The sequence below is a fragment of the Lepisosteus platostomus genome, chromosome 24, assembly GCF_059453375.1.
Source record: "Lepisosteus platostomus isolate fLepPlt1 chromosome 24, fLepPlt1.hap1, whole genome shotgun sequence".
Lineage (NCBI taxonomy): Eukaryota > Metazoa > Chordata > Actinopteri > Semionotiformes > Lepisosteidae > Lepisosteus > Lepisosteus platostomus.
The window spans coordinates 3617191-3639620 of NC_142634.1; the positions used below are offsets into that span (position 1 = coordinate 3617191).

Genomic DNA, 22430 nt, shown 5'->3' on the forward strand with positions numbered 1-22430 from the left:
GAATCTGGATAGCTAGGGAGTTCCTTTAAAGAACACTTTTCAGGGTTAATGAGTATTCAACAGTCAGCACTAATTAATATTCATGTATCCCAGAATCCCTAGTGATTGATCTTACACACACACCTGTGTCATTGGTCAAGGTTCAGCAATGCCCTGCTAATGACCTTAATAAGAGTGCTGTCTGAGCTGATTAGTGCTCCTACTGTCCAGTATATCTCATAATAGATAGGTTGATATATACTGATGGCCTGTAAGTTCTGAAAACAATTAACAAACTAGAAGATGTCTTTAAAAGCTAGGACATTAAAATCCCTGAAAACTGTAGAACTGTCCAGTTTTTCTAGTGCCAGGTTCCTGGTGTTGGTATCTGGAAGACAGGGCACGCCAACAAAGACTTGGGCCTGGTTTGTTGGGCCTTCAGGCCTTAAGCCTCAGAGGCAGGCCTCAGAGCCTCTGCGCTGTGATGTAGTGAGAGGTACTGCAGACGTAAAGAAAGGTGGAGCAGCTGTACCTGGTGCCCCCTGTTGGCACGTTAAGGTACTGTATTTATATTGACAGACCTATCAATTTTCTCCTAGACAGAATTTCTAGGAGTAGCCTCTGCATGATGATGGGTGTTTGACAGCCCTAGCCTTACAGCTCTAGACCAGAATGCATTTACCCAGATCACACGCCTGTTTTTAGTTCCCTGGAGACAACAAAGACTCACAGAAACACACTGAGTGTGCATGGAAAAAACTAGATTATTTACTTAATTTCTCGTCACCCTGTCTTTTAACTATGCTTGTGAAATACACAATGAACGATCCATTCTTTCCTTCACTCCTAGAGGACTTACACAAATACCACATGACCAAAGTCAAAAAGAAAAGTCAATGTGGATTATTAATTTTTTATTTGCTTATTTGGGTCTGCAAGTAACAACTATCAATAGATACCATTGCTCATTAATTTGTGTCGGGGCCTTGTGTGTGGGCATAATTCACTCTGTGTTTTTAATCAGCAGACCATCTCTGGAACTTGCAATAACACTCCAGATGCCTGTGGTCAAATCTGTGCTTCTTTATTCATTTCATCTCTTGCTCTGCTGCCACAGGCGTGCAGCCCAGAGAGCACCAGTGCACACAGCCTGATAGTCCGGAGAGCTGGTGTTTGTGATTCATCAATCCAGGAAATTAAACTGCTGGCAAAAAACATATTGATCCTCCAGAGCAGACAAGCCACCCTTCAAAACCAGCTAGAGCACAAACGTACTCAGCCATAGCAGCTGGCTTGTGCTGGACAGGCTTGCGCAGAGGCCAGCCTGCTCCCCAACAAGCTGAGCTGCAGCCGGCCACCACAGGCCAGGCAGGAGGCAGGGCTGATTCAGAAGTTCACGAGGAGCTAGTCTGATGGTGTATCCTAACACTGTAAGAGTGCACACTTCCCCTCACTGCGCTTGCCTGGGCTGGGACTGGGGCTGCCCCAGTGTGACCCGACCCGAGTGAGCCTGCAAGTTCTGTCCTCCTGCGTTCTGGAGGGAGGCCCACAAGTGTCTTGCACCTGGAAGCTTTGAGATTTACAGGGATTTACAAGGCAGGGGAGAGAACTTGTGCTCTTGAGAGGGATGAAACTAAGCAAATCTGACTGAGACTAACACATGCTTTGCTCTAGCGCACAGGAAGAGTCTGAAGGTCTGTACTAGCACAAAGAACCCTGCAGTAATAACCACAAAATTCCTAGGAGTTACCAGGCTCAGCTGAGCTCAATATTTACCAACCTAGGTAAGTAGGTCCCTTTTCAGGCCATAAAGGCCCATGAGGGAAATGGGGGGCAAGGGCCACCATTTTTTTCGACTATCCGACACTGGAGGTGGAGGTGATGTGGTCAGCATCATGCTTTGGCCAGCCTATTAACCCCAGAAGATTAACCCCCAGTACTCATTTGGAAAGCAGGCTGAGTGGACCTGGGAGCCATCTGGAAGAAATTAGAGCAAGCTACATCATTTCCCCCTACCTGGGATTGAACCCAGGACCTTCCAGTCAGGAGCTAGACGCCCTTTGCCGTCTGAGCTACCACGGCTCCATTTACCAACCAAGATGTGCGAATAATTAGTCATTTAGCATATGCTTTTGTCCATATAGATTTACAGAATCCTGATAACAAGCCCTGCATCGTATCCTCTGGAGAACTGTGCAATACTGTCCATGATTCATCTGTGACATGAAGCCTGGTAACTGCCCCAGGAGGCTCTCAGAGACACGGCCTGTCCAGAAAACCACCTCCAGCATCTTGTGATGCTACTGTAGATATTCACAGAGATGCCTTTGGAAGGAGCTGAAACAGGCATAACTGGTGTATGTGCTGCTCAGAGGCAAAGCACTAGTTGCAAAACAAGAGAATGGAATATGAGAGTCCTGCATGTTGGTCAATATGTGCTCTGGGCTTTACCAACATCCGGCACAGTGTCACAATCTTTTTCTACAGAACAGCAAATCTCATTGTATTGTAAGAAGTTCTTTACTATTCCAGCTGATGAAAGTAATACAGCACTTGATCGGCTGCTAGTACAAAGCACTAAACAAGAAAGAATATTCAGCTGGATTCAGAAAATTTAGTATGTCTGATTTGCAGGGTCAATTAAGTCAAGTAATTAGTCAATGTAAAGGACTGGTATACAGGGTCAGTGTACAGGACTGGTGTACAGGGTCAGTGTACGACACTGGTGTACAGGGTCAGTGTACAACACTGGTGTACACAGACAGTGTACAAGACTGGTGTACAGGGTCAGTGTACAGGGTCTGTGTACAGGGTCAGTGAGCAGTACTGGCTTACAGGGTCAGTGTACAGGATTGGTGTACAGGAGTGATGTACAGGGTCAGTGTACAGGGTCAGTGTATAGGACTGGTGTACAGAGACAGTGTACAGGGTCAGTGTATAGGACTGGTGTACAGAGACAGTGTACAGGACTGGTGTACAGGGTCAGTGTACAGGACTGGTGTACAGGGTCTGTGCACAGGGTCAGTGAGCAGGACTGGTGTACAGGGTAAGTGTACAGGGCTGGTATACAGGGTTAATGTGCAGGGTCAGTGTGCAGGACTGGTGTACAGACACAGTGTACAGGACTGGTGTACAGGGTCATTGCACAGGGTTAATGTGCAGGGTCAGTGTACAGGATCAGTGTGCAAGACTGGTGTACAGGGTCAGTGTACAAGGTCAGTGTGCAGGACTGGTGTACAGGGTCAGTGTTCAGGATTGGTGTACAGGGTCATTGCACAGGGTTAATGTGCAGGGTCAGTGTACAGGATTAGTGTGCAAGACTGGTGTACAGGGTCAGTATAAAGGACTGGTGTACAGGGTCAGTGTACAAGGTCAGTGTGCAAGATTGGTGTACAGGGTCAGTGTACAGTGTATAGAACTGCTGTACAGGGTCAGTGTGCAGGACTGGTGTACAGGGTCAGTGTACAGGGTCACTGTACAGTGCGAATGTACAGGACTGGTGTACAGGGTCAGTGTGCAGGACAGGTGTACAGGGTCAGTATAAAGGACTGGTATACAGGGTTAGTGAACAGGGTCAGTGTGCAGGACTGGTGTACAGGGTCAGTGTACAGGGTCAGTGCACAGGGTCACTGTACAGTGTGAATGCACAGGATTGGTGTACAGGTTCAGTGTGCATGACAGGTTTACAGGGTCAGTATAAAGGACTGGTATACAGGGTAAGTGTACAGGGTCAGTGTTCAGGGTTAATGTGCAGGGTCAGTGCACAGGATCAGTGTGCAAGACTGGTGTACAGGACTGGTCTACAGGGTGAGTATAAAGGACTGGTATACAGGGTCAGTGTACAAGGTCAGTGTGCAAGATTGGTGTAGAGGGTCAGTGTACAGTGTATAGAACTGCTGTACAGGGTCAGTGTGCAGGACTGGTGTACAGGGTCAGTGAGCAGGACTGGTGTACAGGGTCAGTGTGCAGGATTGATGTACAGGGTCAGTATAAAGGACTGGTGTACAGGGTCAGTGTACAGGACTGGTGTAAAGGGTCAGTTTACAGGACTGGAGTAAAGGGTCAGTGTGCAGGATGGGTATACAGGGTTAGTGCACAGGGTTAATGTGCAGGGTCAGTGTACAGGATCAGTGTGCAAGACTGGTGTACAGGACTGGTGTACAGGGTCAGTATAAAGGACTGGTATACAGGGTCAGTGTACAGGATCAGTGTGTAAGACTGGTGTACAGGGTCAGTGTACAGTGTATAGAACTGCTGTACAGAGTCAGTGTGCAGGTGTGGTGTACAGGGTTAGTATAAAGGTCTGGTATACAGGGTTAGTGTATAGGTTTAATGTGCAGGGTCAGTGTGCAAGACTGGTATACAGGCTAGGTGTTCAGGATTGGTGTACAGGGTCAGTATAAAGGACTGGTATACAGAGTCAGAGTACAGGACTGGTGTAGAGAGACAGTGTGCAGGACTGGTGTACAGGGTCAGTGCACAGGGTTAATGTGCAGGGTCAGTGTACAGGATCAGTGTGCAAGACTTGTGTACAGGTCTGGTGTACAGGGTCAGTGTACAAGGTCAGTGAGCAGGAGTGGTGTACAGGGTCAGTGTGCAGGACTGGTGTACAGGGTCAGTGTACAGGGTCACTGTACAGTGTGAATGTACAGGACTGGTATACAGGGTCAGTGTGCAGGATTGGTGTACAGGTTCAGTGTGCAGGACAGGTGTACAGGGTCAGTATAAAAGACTGGTATACAGGGTTAGTGAACAGGGTCAGTGTGCAGGACTGGTGTACAGGGTCAGTGTACAGTGTATAGAACTGCTGTACAGGGTCAGTGTGCAGGACTGGTGTACAGGGTCAGTGGCTTCCTAATAATCCCCATCTATGAACTGGCTTCATTACTCTGCTCTCCTCCCCACTGATAGCTGATGTGTGGTGAGCGTTCTGGCGCACTATGGCTGCCGTCGCATCATCCAGGTGGATGCTTCACATTGGTGGTGGTGGAGGGGATCCCCATTACCTGTAAAGCGCTTTGATTGGAGTGTCCAGAAAAGCGCTATATAAGTGTAAGCAATTATTAATTATTATTATTATTAATGTGCAGGGTCAGTGTACAGGATCAGTGTGCAAGACTGGTGTACAGGACTGGTGTACAGGGTCAGTATAAAGGACTGGTATACAGGGCCAGTGTACAAGGTCAGTGTGCAAGATTGGTGTACAGGGTCAGTGTACAGTGTATAGAACTGCTGTACAGGGTCAGTGAGCAGGACTGGTCTACATGGTCAGTGTGAAGGACTGGTATACAGAGTCAGAGTACAGGACAGATATACTGTACAAGGTCAGTGTGCAGGACTGGTATACAGGGTCAGTGTACAGGACTGGTGTACAGGGTCAGTGTACAGTGTATAGAACTGCTGTACAGGGTCAGTGTTCAGGACTGGTGTACAGGGTCAGTGTGCAAGATTGGTGTACAGGGTCAGTGTACAGTGTATGGAACTGCTGTACAGAGTCAGTGTGCAGGAGTGGTGTACAGGGTCAGTATAAAGGACTGGTATACAGGGTCAGAGTACAGGACTGGTGTACAGAGACAGTGTACAGGACTGATATACAGGGTCAGTTTACAGGACTGGTGTACAGGGTCAGTGTAAAGGTCTAGTGTACAGGGTCAGTATACAGGACTGGTGTACAGGGTCACTGTACAGTGTGAATGTACAGGACTGGTGTACAGGGTTAGTGTACAGGGTTAATGTGCAGGGTCAGTGTGCAAGACTAGTGTACAGGATACGTGTACAGGATACGTGTGCAGGATTCACGTACAGGGTCAATGTACAGGACTGGTGTACAGGGTCAGTGTACAGGACTGGTGTACAGGGTCAGTGTGCAGGATTGTTGTACAAGGTCAGTGTACAGGACTGGTGTAAAGGGCCAGTGTGCAGGACTGGTGTACAGGGTCAGTGTACAGGGTCAGTGCACAGGCTTAATGTGCAGGGTCAGTGTACAGGATCAGTGTGCAAGACTGGTGTACAGGGTCAGTGTACAAGACTGGTGTACAGGGTCAGTGTACAGGACTGGTGTAAAGGGTCAGTGTGCAGGACTGGTGTAAAGGGCCAGTGTGCAGGACTGGTGTACAGGGTCAGTGCACAGGGTTAATGTGGAGGGTCAGTGTACAGGATCAGTGTGCAAGACTGGTGTACAGGGTCAGTGTACAGGGTCAGTGTGCAAGATTGGTGTACAGGGTCAGTGTACAGTGTATGGAAGTGCTGTACAGAGTCAGTGTGCAGGAGTGGTGTACAGGGTCAGTATAAAGGACTGGTATACAGGGTCAGAGTACAGGACTGGTGTACAGAGACAGTGTACAGGACTGATATACAGGGTCAGTTTACGGGACTGGTGTACAGAGACAGTGTACAGGACTGATATACAGGGTCAGTTTACGGGACTGGTGTACAGGGTCAGTGTACAGTGTGAATGTACAGGACTGGTGTACAGGGTTAGTGTACAGGGTTAATGTGCAGGGTCAGTGTGCAAGACTAGTGTACAGGATACGTGTACAGGATACGTGTGCAGGATTCACGTACAGAGTCAATGTACAGGACTGGTGTACAGGGTCAGTGTACAGGACTGGTGTACAGTGTCAGTGTGCAGGACTGGTGTGCAGGGTCAGTGTACAGGGTCACTGTACAGTGTGAATGTACAGGACTGGTGTACAAGGTCAGTGTGCAAGACTGCTGTACAGGGTCAGTGTTCAGGACTTGTACTGTACATAGGGTCAGTTTGTAGGACTGGTGTGTGGGGTCAGTGTATAGGACTGTTTTTTTAGAGTGTACAGAGTCATTGTGTATGAGTGGAGCACTTGGTCAGTGTACAGGTTCAGTGTATAGGATTAGTGTACAGGGTCAGTGTGTAGGACTGGTGTAAAGAGTCAATGTACAGGTTCAGTGTTCAGGTTGTTTCTATTCAGTAGAAAACAACAAACATGCAACAATCAGTAGAAAAACATTTTTCCCACTAACATTTCCAGACTCTCCTGAAGAACATTTCTCTGGATGCCTTTTGACTAGTTGTCTGCCTCAGTAGAAGAGAGTCTCTTTCATTTAGACCTGTACAATAATGGCAGCGACAACAGAGTGGAGTGTAGGCTGTGTTGCTCAAGACCGGTCAGGTTTTGTAACCAGCAGCTACAGTTCCACTGGCTTGTCCTGAGTTCCCTTGCATGAACCTGCAGAGGGTTAGTCAGCAGACACCCCGTGATCACACATCTCTCACACACAGAACACCAACTCCTGGGGTTCCCCTCTTCACCCTAAAACCAGAACCATGGGTCAAGCCCGTGTTTAGTACTGACAGCACAAGAGCCCTCTACAACCTACTGAATGCTGCACAGCCTCAGCAGGACTCACAGTGCTTCACACACAGAGACTTATAATAGGCATGGCAGGATGTGGTCACAGGGACTTCTTCACACTTTGTAGATGATTTTCATACTCCTTTAAAGCTTTGACAAATATTAGGTTCCCACAGAACACGAACAGAAGTGAACTTCATGTTTCCACGTTCACGGCTGTGGATGAGCCACTGGCTCCGTGTCTGAATGACACACTGATCCTCCTTGTGCCTCAGGTGAGACATGAAGGCAAGGCCCTGCAACAGGGTATGTATCTTTAAGATCTTCTCAGAGCTCTAGTTTCAGTATAGCATGGTAATATCCTTGAGGAGAATGTACTAGATCTGAGTGAATTACTCTGGTGCACAAGGTGCAGGCCTTTACTCTATGGGGAGTTGAAAATATGTGCTTATACTTTCAGAGAAAATATTTATAAACATATTAAAAGGAACAAATACAAAATAGATCTGTGAGCAATATTATGCCATTTTAAAGAGATGTTTATTATATTAATAGATGATGAGGTACATTAATTAATTGAACTGCATTATTAAGTAAATGCATGACTGATTAAGCCATGGCTACAGTGGGCAAAGTTTGTGAATTGAGGAGAAATACAGCCATACTGTCCACTACAGACTCTCTCTCTCCACACTGCTCTCTGGGACAGTCTCTCTCTCCACACTGCTCTCTCTGGGACAGTCTCTCTCTCTCTCTCCACACTGCTCTCTCTGGGACAGTCTCTCTCTCTCCACACTGCTCTCTCTGGGACAGTCTCTCTCTCTCTCCACACTGCTCTCTCTGGGACAGTCTCTCTCTCTCTCCACACTGCTCTCTGGGACAGTCAATTCAATTCAATTCAAGGTGCTTTATTAGCATGACCGATGGGTACAATCAGTGTTGCAAAGCAAATAAAAATAATAAAATTAACATGGAACAAAACAAAAAATAGAAGTAAAATAAAATCTACAGACATATTAAAGACATTTACAACAAAGACATATTATAAAATATTGACATATACTGTAGGCAGCTGGAGCATTATTGGGAGACAGGCTCACTGTTCCTCAGGCTGTGACAGGAGATCACATACTGGGCTGCCACATCTACTGAGTTCCCTCCTCCCTCTCCCAGTAGGATTGGGACCTGTTGTGGTCTTGGCAGGTGTGGGAACTCTGGGATTAGATTTCTGAATTTCGGGAAGAATGTTTCTCTAATCCCAGAGTATCTGTCACAGTGCAGTAGGAAGTGCACCTCTGTCTCTATTTCTCCCCACTGGCAGTGGGAGCACAGCCTGTCCTCTCTGGGCAGCCAGGTCTGCCTGTGTCGCCCAGTTTCTATGGCCAGGCTGTGGTCACTGAGCCTGTACTTCGTCAGGGTCTGTTTCTGTTTGTTATTTTTTATTTTGGTCAAATATTCAGCTAGTGTGTATTGTCTGTTTAGGGTCCTGTAGCATTCCAGTTTATGTTGTGTTTGTGTGCACTGTAGCAGTGCTGTCCTGATGCTGGTTAGTGTCGGTGTGGCTCAGGTCAGTGAGCCTCAGGACTAGCTGGCTCAGGGGGCTCTGTTTTGGGCTCAGCTCTTGGCTCAGCAGGGCTTTGTGGTGGTAGGAATTTTGGTCGCTGTTTTTTAGGTGTAGCCAATACTTAAATATTATTTTCTGTTTATGTTTATCAATAGTGGGTATTGGCCTAATTCGGCCCTGCACCCGTTGTTAGGAGTTTTTCTCTGCACACGGAGGATGTTTCTATAGATCTCCATGTGCAGAGTTTCTGTGGGGTGTTTGTCCCATTGGGTGTAATCCTGGTCTGTGAGGGGACCCCACTCTTCACTGCCATATAGGGCAATGGGTTGGATTACACTTTCAAATATTTGGAGCCAGATTCTTGTTGGTGGGTTGATGTTGAAGAGCCTCCTTCTTATTGTGTAGAAAGCCCTGAGTGCCTTCTCCCTGTGCCTTCACTGCCAGGTCAAAACTCCCGGAAGAGCTGATGGTGAGACCAAGATACGTGTAGCTGGATGTGTGCTCCAATGTGTTGTTGTTCAGTGTGAATTTGTACCTGTTTCCCTGAGGTCTGGCTTTCTTCTGGAAAACCATAACTCTGGTCTTGTCCAGATTGACTGTCAGTGCCCAGGTCTGACAGTACTGCTCCAGCTCCACCTGTTCTGTGGGCGACAGCAGGACCAGGTCATCTGCGTAGAGCAGGAACTTGATTTCTGTGTTGTGCAGTGTGAGACCAGGAGCTGCAGACTGCTCCAACATTCCTGCTAATTCGTTGATATAGATATTGAACAGTGTTGGGCTCAGGCTGCAGCCCTGTCTCACCCCGCGGCCTTGGGTGAAGAATTTAGTCCTTTTGTTTCCAATTTTCACTGCACATTTGCTGAATACATTGATTTAATTATGTTGTACACTTTGCCCCCTATGCCACTTTGGAGTAGTTTATAAAACAATCTTTCATGCCAAATCGAGTCAAATGCTTTTTTTAAAATCAACAAAGCAGGCAAAAATCTTTCATTTGTGTTTTTGGTGTTTGTCTATCAGTGTGTGTAGGGTGTAAATGTGATCGGATGTGCGGTGATCTGGTAAGAAGCCAATCTGATTCTTGCTCAGGACATTGTGTTCGGTAAGGAAGGCTAGTATTAAAGTATTTAGGATACTGCAGAATACCTTCCCCATCTGTTCATACAGATGCCCCGGTAGTTGTTGGGATCAAGTCTATCTCCACTCTTAATGATGGGCATGAGCAGTCCTTGGTTCCAGGCCTTGGGGAAACATCCAGCTGTTATGATGAGATTGAGGAGTTTGAGCAGTCTCTTTCTCTCTCCATACTGCTGCTCTCTGGGACAGTCACTCTCTCTCCACACTGCTGCTCTCTGGGACAGTCTCTCTCTCTCCATACTGCTGCTCTCTGGGACAGTCTCTCTCTCTCTCCACACTGCTGCTCTCTGGGACAGTCTCTCTCTCTCTCCACACTGCTCTCTGGGACAGTCTCTCTCTCTCTCCATACTGCTCTCTGGGACAGTCTCTCTCTCTCCACACTGCTCTCTGGGACAGTCAATTCAATTCAATTCAATTCAAGGTGCTTTATTAGCATCTCTCTCTCTCCACACTGCTCTCTGGGACAGTCTCTCTCTCTCTCCACACTGCTCTCTCTGGGACAGTCTATCTCTCTCTCCACACTGCTCTCTCTGGGACAGTCTCTCTCTCTCCACACTGCTCTCTGGGACAGTCTCTCTCTCTCTCCACACTGCTCTCTCTGGGACAGTCTCTCTCTCTCTCCACACTGCTCTCTGGGACAGTCTCTCTCTCTCCACACTGCTCTCTGGGACAGTCTCTCTCTCTCTCCACACTGCTCTCTGGGACAGTCTCTCTCTCTCTCCACACTGCTCTCTGGGACAGTCTCTCTCCACACTGCTCTCTGGGACAGTCTATCTCTCTCCACACTGCTCTCTGGGACAGTCTCTCTCTCTCTCCACACTGCTCTCTCTGAGACAGTCACTCTCTCTCTCCACACTGCTCTCTGGGACAGTCACTCTCTCTCTCTCCACACTGCTGCTCTCTCAAGGCCTTGCTCCTTGAGCTTGCTTTTTATAACCCATACCACATTTAAATAATTCAGAAGGCACAGTTCTCCATTATATAACCTCACCATCTTGATTCCCTTCTTTGCCTTCCTCCGTCCCCTTATTTGACACCTGCAAACCAGGTACACTGTCTTCAACACAGTCTGGCCTTTGCTTGTGTCTGTACTGTTTTCATGTTTTGCGTTATATGCATTACTCCTGTCTTCAGGCTTCTCCCACTCCCCCTCTCACCCATCTCACACAAGCACATCTCCCTGCTCCTGCAGCGTCTCCTCCAGCGGGCGTGGGGCGGGTGCAGGGCGCGTGGGGAGACCCCAGACAGTCAGGCGCACGCAGCGGCGCAGGGCTGCTGCTCGGCGTGTTTATTGTTAAGCAGTGTGGAAGAGCTGTGCGCCGTGCGCTGTGGTCCTAGTGCCTGAGCTCCGCTGTGCTGCCCTCCTGACTCCCTGCACCCCCTGCACAGCCCCTGACAAATTTCACCTGGTATGAACCGCTACTCGCAGAGAGATCATTCTTCCGCTGCTTTTACAAAGTGTCCTGCTCACCCATAGCCCTGTACGCACCCTGTTCAGATCATAGCCACAGACTACTGCAATCCAGTCCAAACTAAGAGCAGTTGCCTTCCGACCATCCTGCAAGACTCGAGACACAGGAGACGCCACAGGCAGGGGACGAGGGGGAAGCTCGTCCCTCGTCCCCTCAGATGAGGGGCGGCAGCCGTGCGAAGCCACAGGCCTGCCAGCAGTGCCCCAGAGCACAGGCATCGAGAACAGGACAGCTTGTCTTACCGTTTCCACGTCCTCCAGCCGTCCGCGCCTCATGTGCACACGCGCTGTCGGGGAGAAGCTCCGCTCAGCCAGGCAGCAGCAGCAGCAGCATCCTCTGCGCGCGCGTGCGTGTGTGTGTGTGGTAGCGGTTTTTACTGTGCTGCTTCCTCTCTCTCAGTAGCTCCCGAGCAGTTAGGAAATTCTGCACAGAGGAGCCGGGGAGGAGGGTGTGTGTGTCTGTGTGTGTCTGTGTGAGTGAGTGAATGAGTACGGGAGGGATGGAAGGAGGGGGGGATGGGGATGGGAGGGAGAAGGTTGGATTAACACATTAAAAAAGGAGAAGCAGCTGCAGGTTGTGCTGTGAAAATCAGAATCCCTTCAAGATAAATAAATCCAGCTTTGGTCTGACTCCCTCAAGGAAAAAAAGCCCCAGGAAAAAGCAACAGTCCCAAAAAGCCTGTGATGAGAAAGGTGCAAGAGTCCAGTGTTCCTCTCTCTGCTCGAGCAGGAATGGGGAGTGAGACAGAAAGCTGAGGCGGTGAGAGGCAGGCGAGAGAGAGAGGGCGAGCGAGAGCGCGAGGGAGGGGGTGGGGTGCTGTGGACTGACTGGAGCTGTGCTGTTTCCGTGCCGACCGCCCCTTGTCTCCCTAGCAGAGGGACCACTGTGATGCTGAGCGCTGTGCGTTTGGAGGTGCCCGCGCGCCGCACACGCGATCCGCCCGAGCCTATTGGAGCGCAGCCACGAGTGGCAGCCCTGTGGTCCCAGTCGCAGCCCGCGAGAGGTGGGGGGCTGACAGGGAGGAGGCCACCCAACCCTTTCCCAGCCCCCCCGTCCGTGCTCTGTAGGCAGGGAGAGAGAGTACAGAAACAGGTGCTGAGAGGCAGAGCGTGTGGACAGGGAGACCACGGGCAGCAGGCAGGGCCGCGCAGGGCCAGTGTGATGCTGAGCCCACAGCACCAGCGGGGCCAAAGCAGGGGTCCGTCTCTTTAGCTCCAGAGGCGCCCCTCTCCATGACGAGGGCTTCAGACTCTTTGTAGTGAAATATGTACAGGTGTAGGTATTAGACACGCAGCCTCGACATGGAGATGAGCCAGAGGAGCTGACTGTGGTGTGAAGCACTAAGCAGAAACTGCAGTGTGTGGCAGGAGTGCTTCTGGTTAACTGGGTTGTCCCTTTATTTTTGAGGGGATGAGCTGTATGTGTTAATAATGGGTGAACACAAACACAATCTGGAATTCAGGGGCTTTGTGCAGAGACAGACTGTGTGCCTGGGAGAGGTCCAGTTCTGGCACAACCTCCTGTCTCCGACCAGAACCAGCTGCTCTCTCTTCAGTCCAGGTCAATCACCAGCAGAGGGCTTCCCTCTTTATTTAAGGGAGTGTGCATTGAAAATCGGAATTCAGCCGCTCTCTGCTCCTGTGGCTGCTGCATCGATCCCAGGTCCCTGCCAAGGCATCCCAGAGAATCGTCTCCCACCGCTGGGAGGGGGAAGAGCCGCGGTTCTGTCTGGCCAGACCGCCATCGGTAAGCTCGGGAAGCAGAGCTTGTGTGCGAAGGAGTGAAGCAAGTCGCCCAGTGGGGGACAAGTAATACAGGAGCAAAGAAACAGCACACTGAGTGTATTTCAGGAAGGCGTGCAAAGGCCTGGCTACTCCAGCCTGACAAGCCAGTGCGAAGGTGCTTAATGACCGCTGCTATTTCCAAGGCTGTACGTGATGTCCTTAGGAGAGTCGTTATTCTGCTGTTGACCTTACAAGTTCTTCCAGCGTCCCCATCCTCGGGCTCTCTCTGTCTCTCTCTCTCTGCCTCCCTCTCTCTTTTCTTTCTCACTCCTCTTTGCTCTCTTATTGTATTTCTTTTCCTTTCCCTCTTTTGTACTCAATTCAATTCAATTCAAGGTGCTTTATTAGCATGACCGATGGGTACAATCAGTGTTGCAAAGCAAATAAAAATAATGAAATTCACATGAAACAAAACAAAAAATAAAATTAATATAAAATCTACAGACATATTACAGACATTTACAACAATGACATATTATAAAATATTTACATATACTGTAGGCAGAAGGAGCATTATTGGGAGACAGGCTCACTGTTCCTCAGGCTGTGACAGGAGATCACATACTGGGCTCCCAGTTCAACTGAGTTCCCTCCTCCCTCTCCCAGTAGGATTGGGACCCATTGTGATTCTGGCAGGTATTCTCTCTCCCTCCTCAGTCTTTCTCCCTTCTCCCTTGTCCCCTTTGTCTTCCTCTCCATCTTTGTTCTTATGAGCCCCTGTCTGCCTTCTTTCAAGCACAGGCCCTGTAGGGTGTGAGGTGCCCTGTTCATGCCTGCTCAGATCTGTGCTGGGTGTTGTGTCACCACAGTGCTGTTTGCTGGAATTTCACTGGGGGCTTTGCCCATTAAAGCTGTGCTGTTGTGAAAGGAGCAACGCTTTTATGTGCACACTCATTTCAACACTGCCTGTGCAGTAAGATCAGAGCAGATTGGAGGAGAGGAAGAGGGCTAGAAATTGCTGATTGTCTGTGCGTTTTCGGTGGCGAGCTGTGCAGATGGACAGATGTGTCTGCAAGCAGAGTGTTATCAGATTTATAGAGAAGCACACTTATCTCTACTTGGAAACCGCCTGAGTCATGATGATTTTAACTCTGAGCTTGCTTTCTTTGGGGTTTTATTGCTCAAAAGGAAACCAAGAGCTTTTTTGTTTCTCCCATAATCTGACTTCCTAGCAGGGTTAAGGGCACCTGAACTGCAGCAGCAGCAGTACACAAAGGACAGGAGACCAACGAGCAGGGCTGCGCAGGCCGTGCCTCCATGCGTGAGTGCAGGCTGCATGCGTGGAGCGGTTGCTCCTCCCGTTACAGTGCGCATGAGCCTCGCTGCATGCCTGCAAGCGCAGGACTGACGCTGGGCACGCAGTGGGTGAAAACGTGCTTCATCATTTCGTTTGGACGCAGTTTAAAGGGGGAGCAGTCATCCTTGAGCAGCGTATCCTTGAAGTTACAATATTTGATGATACACTCTTCTATCTCCTCATTAATTGTCTTTTTATCATCATAGCCATGTGCTCTGCAAAGCAAAGGTAATGCCTCTCCAAGAATCTGGGTTAGTTAAAAATAGAGCACTTAGCCTTCCATTCATTAATCCCATTGACATTTCCATGCTGCGCCACAGTGTATCACGCCCATTGTGTGCAGGAGCAAAGTGCCAGTGCAAACAAATAACAACATGCTAAATATTTCTGTCCATCCTGGAACCGCCAGCTCTGTTTTATTCTTCCTGATGTGGAATTGCCACTTGCTAATCAAACTGGACTCGCAACTGACACAAAGAGCTCTTAGTGCCCCACAGGAGAGCGAGCTCTGATTGGAGGAGCTATGAGTCTCTGGATGAGAACAGCACCCTACAGGAGAGCTCTGATTGGAGGAGCGATGAGTCTCTGGATGAGAACAGCACCCTACAGGAGAGCTCTGATTGGAGGAGCGATGAGTCTCTGGATGAGAACAGCCCCCTACAGGAGAGCGAGCTCTGATTTGAGGAGAGATGAGTCTCTGCATGAGAACAGCACCTCACAGGAGAGCGAGCTCTGATTGGAGGAGCGATGAGTCTCTGGATGAGAACAGCCCCCTACAGGAGAGCTCTGATTGGAGGAGCGATGAGTCTCTGCATGAGAACAACACCCTACATTAGAGCTCTGATTGGAGGAGCGATGAGTCTCTGGATGAGAACAGCCCCCTACAGGAGAGCTCTGATTGGAGGAGCGATGAGTCTCTGCATGAGAACAACACCCTACATTAGAGCTCTGATTGGAGGAGCGATGAGTCTCTGGATGAGAACACCACCCTACAGGAGAGCGAGCTCTGATTTGAGGAGAGATGAGTCTCTGCATGAGAACAGCACCTCACAGGAGAGCGAGCTCTGATTGGAGGAGCGATGAGTCTCTGGATGAGAACAGCCCCCTACAGGAGAGCTCTGATTGGAGGAGCGATGAGTCTCTGCATGAGAACAACACCCTACATTAGAGCTCTGATTGGAGGAGCGATGAGTCTCTGGATGAGAACAGCACCCTACAGGAGAGCTCTGATTGGAGGAACGATGAGTCTCTGGATGAGAACACCACCCTACAGGAGAGTGAGCTCTGATTTGAGGAGAGATGAGTCTCTGCATGAGAACAGCACCTCACAGGAGAGCGAGCTCTGATTGAAGATGATGAGTCTCAGTGACAGCACTTGCAGTCAGGTTGAGAAGTTTGTAGGGCCTGTGCAGCCGCAGCCTCAGGGGCTGGTGTGTGCAGTCACTTTAAAGTGCTGCCAGTCTCACTGCAGACAGCTCTCTGCTCTGGTTGGACATGCTTTCTCGGGTGGGCTGAGACAGCTGTGGTCACCATGGTGACAGTTAGAAACAATATTACAGTGCATAACTTGTCTTATCTGGCACCAACAGGATTTTTTTTGATCATTGTCATAGCAACTGTCTTGTGTTCTACGACATTAGAGCAGCGGACCTGTCTCAGTGGATTTGTGTGCTCCTGTGTTGTGAGTCCATGTTTCTGCATGTCTGTGTGTCTTACGCTATCCCTGAGCACAGCTCTCCTTCCCATTTCCTGTGTGTGAAGCGGAGAGAAAATCTTTGAACTTGAACTTAATTGTCATATGTAACCCTATACATGTACTGGTACAATGGACTTCTTACTTACAGAAAGTCTCTCGATTGTTAACAAAGTGCAGACAGTGCATCAAGACAATATACAAACAAACTGTACACAAGTAAACAGTTTGAATGTAAACAATGCAGACATGTAAACAATGACTGCAGATGTGCAATAAATAAGAAATCATAATGAGGTAGATGGTGTAGGTTTGGTCCGAGGGGCACGGCCAAGTGTGTTCGCCAGTCGCACTGCTTGTGGGTACAAGCTATTGAAGAATCTGGTGATAAGTGTGCAAATGTCTTGTATCTCTTGCCTGAGGGCAGTGGGGTGAAGAGCTCATGCCCGGGGTGGTGACTGTCCTCTGTGATGGCCAGAATTCTGAAGTGGCAGGGTTACTAGCTGAGTGCAGGCCTTCCTGTGCAGCACAGGTGCTTCTGCACTACAGTTACACCTCACAGAGCTGAAGATGCCGTCACCTGTCAGGCTCTGTGTGTCGGACCCCCGACCTCTCCTGCCTGACAGCTAATACAGATAACAGGCATCACCTGCCCCCACGGCCACACGGATCCCCAGCGCCTGGGAGAAAAGCCCCCCACCTTCAGCCCGGCAGGATCACAGTGAGCCGCGCTCCGCAGCCTGGCCAGGTAGCTCCGAGGGGCGCTGCGTCTGCACCTGGCCTTCCTCACAGAGCCCGTCCTGCAGCGCAGGCTGGGGGCAGGCCTGCCCAGACGAAGGGGGGCTGTGTTACTCTTCTCAAGGGAGGGGGGTGTTCCCTCTTCAGTGGCCAGCATTGTCTGTGTCTGATTACAGCAGTCATAAGCAGGCAGATTTCCTCCATATGAAGAACTAACCACATAGATTCTCTATGTTGGCCCACCAGGTAGATACATCTGCTCTGACCCAACTATCCTACTCTCCTCCCCACATGTCCGGATGGCGCCCGGGCTGGGTACCATCTGAGTTGGATGCTGCATTACTGCCATGGATCCAAGAGGGACATCGTGGATATAGCTATCGTTTAGGATGATTTTGCTGGTCTACAGAGAACTGCATGGAGTACTGACATACAGAAAACATGATGGATGGATGGATTAATACCCTCATTTATTTCTTTTTTTTTTAATTATATAATGTTAGCATGCCCAAAGGGGTTGGGCAGCCAGTTGACCTTGGACCCCTGGAGGTTTTCTTTTCTCCTTACTAAGGAGTTTTTGGTTCCTCTCCTCCGTTGTCTTCCGGTCTTTTCTGTTCTGTGTTCACAACATGTATGGTCACTTGCTATGTTAAGTGCCTTGGGGCAACCTTGTTGTGAAAGGTGCTATATAAAAATAAATTGAATTGAATAGATAAACCCAATACCTGTCTAATTCTCTCAGGTCGTTAATTTACCTTAGACCACATCCGGAACTTAAGGGTCCATACATTCCCCCACTTTTTTAAGACATGAACTTGCCCACTGACAGCACATCTCTCTGATTGTGGGTCACTGTGCAGCAGGCAGTCTATGTGGGCCCAGAGGACTATGGGAAATCGTGGCTGCCGGGGTCAGCTGGCTGTTGTCATGAGGGCTCTGGGTCATTGCTGACCACATCACCCCCTGTCACTGTCAGCCTTACATGTCCCAGAAATCCTTTCCCACCTGCACATGTTCTGTGTTTTTCTTCTGACTGCTGTGAAGATTTTCTAGAAAATTATTTAATTAATTTTGATGTTCTTTATTTGCTTCCGGCCTGGTACCCTGTGTGCATCTGGACCACACCCTTCTAGCGCTGGATAGGCACGCGCTGTGTGCACTCCTGCTAGCAGGTCTCCAGGGCCTGGGTCCTGTTATTGTGTTTTCAGCTTCCGTAGCTTGAAAGCAAGTAAGATATAAACTGATCGATATGTGGCTTATTGAAGTTCATACTTTCTGCTTAACCTTTATGCACACTGTTCTGTGCGTAATATCCTGTTGGGTTTGTCTGGGCAGATTGCTATCTGACGTTTCTTGCTAAAAACAAAAACTTCAACAAAAATACCCTTTTAGAAACGTTGCCCAAACAGACTGTAGACAGGTTGCTTCGGCAGAACCTTTCTGCCTTGTTTGCAGTATTACTGTCCTTCCCGTCCTCATTACTGCCAGCGTCAGTGTCACATAACAGGGGCGTGCTAGCACCCCACACACACACTGTGTACACCCCACACACACACTGTGTACACCCCACACACACACTGTGTACACCCCACACACACTGTATACACCCCACACACACTGTATACACCCCCACACACACTGTATACACCCCACACACACTGTATACACCTCCACACCCCCACACCCCCACACACACTGTATACACCCCACACACACTGTATACACCCCCACACACACTGTATACACCCCACACACACTGTATACACCCCACACACACTGTATACAACCCCACACCCCCACACACACTGTATACACCCCACACACACTGTGTAGACCCCACACACACTGTATACACCCCCCACACACACACTGCATACACACCACACACATTGTATACACCCCCACACACACTGTATACACCCCCACACACACTGTATACACCCCACACACACTGTATACACCCCACACCCCCACACACACTGTATACACCCCACACACACTGTATACACCCCACACACACTGTATACACCTCCACACACACTGCATACACACCACACACACTGTATACACCCCCACACACACTGTATACACCCCCACACACACTGCATACACACCACACACACTGTATACACCCCACACACACTGTATACACCTCCACACACACTGTATACACCCCCACACACACTGTATACACCCCACACACACTGTATACACCTCCACACACACTGCATACACACCACACACACTGTATACACCCCACACACACTGCATACACCCCACACACACTGTATACACCCCCACACACACTGTATACACCCCACACACACTGTATACACCCCACACCCCCACACACACTGTATACACCCCCACACACACTGTATACACCCCCACACACACTGCATACACACCACACACACTGTATACACCCCACACACACTGTATACACCTCCACACACACTGTATACACCCCCACACACACTGTATACACCCCACACACACTGTATACACCTCCACACACACTGCATACACACCACACACACTGCATACACCCCACACACACTGTATACACCCCACACACACTGCATACACACCACACACACTGTATACACCCCCACACACACTGCATACACCCCACACACACTGTATACACCCCCACACACACTGTATACACACCACACACACTGTATACACACCACACACACACTGCATACACACCACACACACTGCATACACCCCACACACACTGTATACACCCCCACACACACTGTATACACCGCCACACACACTGCATACACACCACACACACTGTATACACCCCACACACACTGTATACACCCCCACACACACTGTATACACCGCCACACACACTGTATACACCCCCACACACACTGTATACACTTCCACACACACTGTATACACCCCACACACACTGTATACACCCCCACACCCCCACACACACTGTATACACCCCCCACACACTGTATACACCCCACACACACTGTATACACCCCCACACACACTGCATACATACCACACACACTGTGTACACCCCACACACACTGTATACACCCCACACACACTGTATACACCTCCACACACACTGTATACACCTCCACACCCCCACACCCCCACACACACTGTATACACCCCCACACACACTGCATACATACCACACACACTGTGTACACCCCCCACACACTGTATACACCCCACACACACTGTATACAACCCCACACCCCCACACACACTGTATACACCCCACACACACTGTATACACCCCCACACACACTGCATACATACCACACACACTGTGTACACCCCACACACACTGTATACACCCCACACACACTGTGTACACCCCACACACACTGTATACACCTCCACACCCCCACACCCCCACACACACTGTATACACCCCACACACACTGTATACACCCCCACACACACTGTATACACCCCACACACACTGTATACACCCCACACACACTGTATACACCCCCACACACACACTGTATACACCTCCACACACACTGCATACACACCACACACACTGTGTACACCCCACACACACTGTATACACCCCCACACACACTGTATACACCCCACACACACTGTATACACCCCCACACACACTGTATACACCCCACACACACTGTATACGCACCACACACACTGTATACACCCCACACACACTGCATACACCCCATACACACTGTATACACCCCCACACACACTGCATACACACCACACACACTGTATACACCCCACACACACTGCATACACCCCACACACACTGTATACACCCCACACACACTGCATACACACCACACACACTGTATACACCCCCACACACACTGCATACACCCCACACACACTGTATACACCCCCACACACACTGTATACACACCACACACACTGTATACACACCACACACACACTGCATACACACCACACACACTGCATACACCCCACACACACTGTATACACCCCCACACACACTGTATACACCGCCACACACACTGTATACACCCCCACACACACTGTATACACTTCCACACACACTGTATACACCTCCACACACACTGCATACACACCACACACACTGTATACACCCCCACACCCCCACACACACTGTATACACCCCCCACACACTGTATACACCCCACACACACTGTATACACCCCCACACACACTGCATACATACCACACACACTGTGTACACCCCACACACACTGTATACACCCCCACACACACTGTATACACCCCCACACACACTGCATACATACCACACACACTGTGTACACCCCCCACACACTGTATACACCCCACACACACTGTATACAACCCCACACCCCCACACACACTGTATACACCCCACACACACTGTATACACCCCCACACACACTGCATACATACCACACACACTGTGTACACCCCACACACACTGTATACACCCCACACACACTGTGTACACCCCACACACACTGTATACACCTCCACACCCCCACACCCCCACACACACTGTATACACCCCACACACACTGTATACACCCCCACACACACTGTATACACCCCACACACACTGTATACACCCCACACACACTGTATACACCCCCACACACACACTGTATACACCTCCACACACACTGCATACACACCACACACACTGTGTACACCCCACACACACTGTATACACCCCCACACACACTGTATACACCCCACACACACTGTATACACCCCCACACACACTGTATACACCCCACACACACTGTATACGCACCACACACACTGTATACACCCCACACACACTGCATACACCCCATACACACTGTATACACCCCCACACACACTGTATACACCCCACACACACTGTATACGCACCACACACACTGCATACACCCCCACACACACTGTATACACCTCCACACCCCCACACACATGCATACACACCACACACACTGTATACACCCCCACACACACTGTATACACCCCACACACACTGTATACACCCCCACACACACTGCATACACACCACACACTGTATACACCCCACACACACTGTATACACCTCCACACACACTGTATACACCCCCCACACACACACTGCATACACACCACACACACTGTTTACACCCCCACACACACTGTATACACCTCCACACACACTGCATACACCCCACACACACTGTATACACCCCACACACACTGTATACACCCCACACACACTGTATACACCTCCACACCCCCACACCCCCACACACACTGTATACACCTCCACACACACTGTATACACCCCACACACACTGTATACACCCCACACACACTGTATACAACCCCACACCCCCACACACACTGTATACACCCCACACACACTGTATACACCCCACACACACTGCATACACCCCCACACACACTGTATACACCCCCACACCCCC

General features: G+C 49.5%; 2 protein-coding genes across 4 annotated transcripts in view; one reads left to right on the forward strand and one right to left on the reverse strand.

Annotated features, from left to right (window-relative positions):
* The window catches only part of gnaz (guanine nucleotide binding protein (G protein), alpha z polypeptide), a 51923-nt gene extending 39535 nt beyond the window's left edge, over nt 1-12388 (reverse strand). For both annotated transcript variants that reach the window (XM_088617900.1, XM_088617901.1), the window contains exon 1: nt 11726-12388. The gene's annotated coding sequence lies outside the window, so the exon portion shown is untranslated. The remainder of the gene's footprint in view (nt 1-11725) is intronic.
* The window catches only part of rsph14 (radial spoke head 14 homolog), a 72872-nt gene that overhangs the window by 43053 nt on the left and 7389 nt on the right, over nt 1-22430 (forward strand). The window lies entirely within an intron of this gene.